The 2,808-nt window shown below is 33.5% G+C and overlaps 1 protein-coding gene across 1 annotated transcript in view; it reads left to right on the top strand.

Annotated features, from left to right (window-relative positions):
* Positions 1–1,045: 1,045 nt before the first annotated feature.
* Positions 1,046–2,808, top strand: part of LOC133190280 (translation initiation factor eIF-2B subunit beta-like) — a 234,850-nt gene continuing 233,087 nt past the window's right edge. The window contains exon 1 of the mRNA XM_061325816.1: positions 1,046–1,052. The gene's annotated coding sequence lies outside the window, so the exon portion shown is untranslated. The remainder of the gene's footprint in view (positions 1,053–2,808) is intronic.

The following is a 2,808-nucleotide window of genomic DNA, read 5'->3' as shown; positions in this document are numbered from 1 at the left end:
ATAATACGGTATGTCCGTAAATTATTGTAAGAACGTCCTGAAATGAAAAAAAAAATCATTTGACTGAAAAGCACCAGGTGCAATTGGTTCTGAATGAAATGAAAGACGTTGATTAACGCATGTATTGTAAAAAGGTGTGCCGTGTAAGTGAGAGAGACCACTTGATTTTCTAGCTTTGTTGTTCAGGAAAATTTGATGCTCTCCTTATAAGAGTACGAACAAGGTAATTGAGGAGATACATAGCATAAATCTATACCTTAATGAAAAGAGAGTTTACTTGAATAATGGAATACGATATTAACTGAATTCTTTTTACTCCAGTCTTTTTACTCGAATGATAATTAATTATGACAGGCTAATCTCTTAAAACATTGAAAATGAGAAGTGATTTTCATTAAGTTCAGAGAATTTAAACTTTTTTTCTTTAAGAGAAAGACCTTTGTATTATTTTACGTGTATATTGTCTCTTTTCCCCTCTTTCAGTGGATTTGTTTTTTTCCCCCTTTTTGTGTGTGTTTTCGTGCATGGAAGGGGGGGGGGGCTTCTCGAAAACTGCGAACAAATTCCACGAAACTTTCAAAAGTACACATCAATCAGAAAAATAAATGTTAGAAATTAATAAAATCACCACCTATAAAGGATCTGCAGAGGCTTTTTTTTTGTTGCTGTAGCTTGAGCATAACAAATTCCAGGATTTGGGGGGAAATGTACCAAAAAGTAAGTTAAGAGAAAGGTCCACCCCCACCCCACACGAAATAGGATTTTCGAGTCTGGACAGTTTAGCTGGGATTTTTTCTTGTTTGATATTTTTGGGAAGTTAACACCCCTCCCCCATTCTTAACCCGTTGCTAGGGTCTGCTTTATAAACATTAGAAAGGGAGACTGTTCGATTTCATGGTTTTCAACATCTTAATCAAGGTCTAGATATATACCTGTGAACCCTACATGCCACATTGCTTATATAACGACGTTTGTTGAGTGACACTTTCTTGTCTCTTGATGATGTTTTATTGAAACTGATGTTGGAAATCAGGATTGAGGAAAAGTACCGTGTTATTCCATTGTACAAAAAAAAAAATAACAATCGCGTATGACTACTTTATAAGTTTTGCAAAATATTTTTTTCAGGGATGTAAGAAATCTCTCTCTCTCTCTCTCTCTCTCTCTCTCTCTCTCTCTGCTGAAACAAGTGGAAAACCAAGTTATTCAAACACAAAAGATAATTCCTAGCAAAATTCGCTTATGCATGCATAAGGTATGTTTGCTATTTACAGAACACATTTACCTTTAAATTGTTCATGATTCTTGTTACACAAGAATGTACAAATTATTTCTTGCACTAACGTATTGTCTTGCTTTCCATTTAAAAAAGAATCAAAATAATTAAACATTCATATATCTATTTGAACTTCATTTATTTTCGGAGCTTAGCTTGAAAAAAACTCGATCTGTTACGGCAAATATTATCCCGCCCAGTGTATTGGTACTTCAGCAATATATGTAATTTTGTATATATGTCATGGTCATATATAATTAAATTAAGCCATGGACTGTTCAACTCCAAACCAGAAAAAGAGGTAGAGGGACTAAAACAAAAATCTATAGTAATGAGGTATATTTCCCCTGGGAGAGAGAGAGAGAGTCATCTTAAGGTTATTAATTTACAATACGAAATAATTTACAATACGAAATAAAAGAAAAATTAAAATTCCGTGATAGTGCAATAAATCTTATATCTTTTGTTTGCCTTTTATTCAACGTTCTTTTTTATGTAACGTATTATCTTCATAGCATAATTTGTAAATGACCTGTTTCTAAGGGAGAGAACTTCAATAGGTATCCAATCCCATTTCCTTTTCGAAATAAATATTGATTAAATAAAATTTTGTCGGGTTTAAAAACTGCTCTCTCTCTCTCTCTCTCTCTCTCCCAAACATGAACTTCAATACTTAATGAATAAGTAATCTGATAACGTTTTTGTATCTTTCTGCACAAAGCTAGATAATTAGTTCCAGGGGACGTATAATACATGTTTCCATCTTCTTGTTTCTTTAACTCTGCTATCTGAAAATTTTGGAATGTTTTTTTTTCAATTATCACTGAAAATCCTGCATTTATTCATTGGGTCTCAATGATAAAAATTAAGATATTTTAATGGGCAAACTTTTCGTAAGAGTTTGTTGCTAGTAAACACCAGCTTCATTCTTTAATTGTTAGCATAAGGGACAGCATCGTCTCAAGCCACGGTCCGGAGTCCGCATATAGCTCCTGGGAGAGGATCGTACATTTTGGCCGTGGTTTGCGACGATGAAGGGACAGCATCCCGATTCCAACTCCCGAACATTAACCAAGAAATTTGAGCAACAGGTGTCACGAGTTTTTGTTTTACTTTTCATAACTCATTTTTTTTTTAAATATAAACAATAATTAAGTCACTCAAAGCCGCTCACCACGTTTCCAAAAATTGATAATACCTTTCCACAAAAATGAATTATAATTCCGGATTTTCTTTCGATTCCGCAAGGAAAAAAACCATGGTATTATGATTCTACATATAAGTTACTGTATCACTGGCAAACAGGCAAAAAAAAAAAATCAGTACCAGTTAAGTTATACTATTCCATATTCGTTACACGAAAGTCATTTGTCTTTGTAACACTTGCATACTGTTCGCTGGTGCTATCAGGAATATGATTTTGATAAGCGTTTTTGCAACTCATCGCCACAGGTAAATTGCTACATGTAAATATTATTTTGAGGAAAAGTAACAAGAATTTTTGCGTAAACGTAAAAGATTTTTTTTTTTTC

The sequence above is a fragment of the Saccostrea echinata genome, unplaced genomic scaffold, assembly GCF_033153115.1.
Source record: "Saccostrea echinata isolate AGI-Se365-2 ecotype Australia unplaced genomic scaffold, CSIRO_AGI_Sech_v1 ptg000022l, whole genome shotgun sequence".
NCBI lineage: Eukaryota > Metazoa > Mollusca > Bivalvia > Ostreida > Ostreidae > Saccostrea > Saccostrea echinata.
This window is presented reverse-complemented; position numbering and strand designations above follow the sequence as displayed.